Consider the following 949-nt stretch of genomic DNA (forward strand, 5'->3'; position numbering starts at 1 on the left):
ACTCCTGGGCCCAGGGACATGGACATGTCCAAAGAGGATTAGAGCGGTAAGGGAAGTGTCTCGCTGATGTGAAGTGAGGGGAGATCACAAAAACACCCATATTTGCAGATAGTACCAATTTGACCTGGTTTCAATGGCTGGATGAACAAATCTCGACTAAGAGGAAGAAAGAAAAGGAAAAAAAGAGCAATCTGCTATAATTTGATTAACTTAACCTATGCTTGTAGATGTAGTAGCTCAAAGGAGAAAACAAATCTTTACAGCGAGGATCATTCCTATTCCCTCAGTACACAGGGTCAACAAGGATGGGCAACTTAGACATTGGCTACCAAAAATGGAGACAGGGGCCTACAAAGGCAAGAAGTGACTGGCTCACAAGCTTTCAAGAGGCAACCTAGTTCCAGAGGGTGCATGGGGAAGGCAGAGTCTCCACTGAGTAGGATCCAATCTGTCTGGATGGGGCTGATGAAAGGAGATGGGGATAAGAGTCTTGTGGTTCAATAATGAATGATTGCTACAGGTCTGACTGTGAGGGCTGGAAATGTAAAGGTAGATGTTTTATAACAATAGGAGGGGAGTAGTTGATTTTACAGTCCAGGAGTGGTGGTCCGTGGAATCATCAAGGAAGAGGAGCAGAGTGTGGGACCCTCTCCAGGGGAGCAGTAACACCAGAGATGGAGGTAGAGACGATGACATGGAGATATGGAGTGGCTTGGGACTCTGGACTCTGGGAGGGAGAGGGTCTGTGTGTTGACAGCCAGGAGGCTTGCTTGCTGAGTGTAACCTCTGGTTGTTTGATGATGCACGAGGGGCATTGTAATCATCGCAGTGAAGCAAATAGGATACGATGAATGTGGGGCTGTTCTCCCATGTAGATGATCACATAATTCACAATAAAATAAATAAATAAAAATTAAAAAGTAATGCTAATATCCAATTTAACAAGGAT

This window comes from Chrysochloris asiatica, unplaced genomic scaffold (assembly GCF_000296735.1).
Source record: "Chrysochloris asiatica unplaced genomic scaffold, ChrAsi1.0 scaffold00012, whole genome shotgun sequence".
Lineage (NCBI taxonomy): Eukaryota > Metazoa > Chordata > Mammalia > Afrosoricida > Chrysochloridae > Chrysochloris > Chrysochloris asiatica.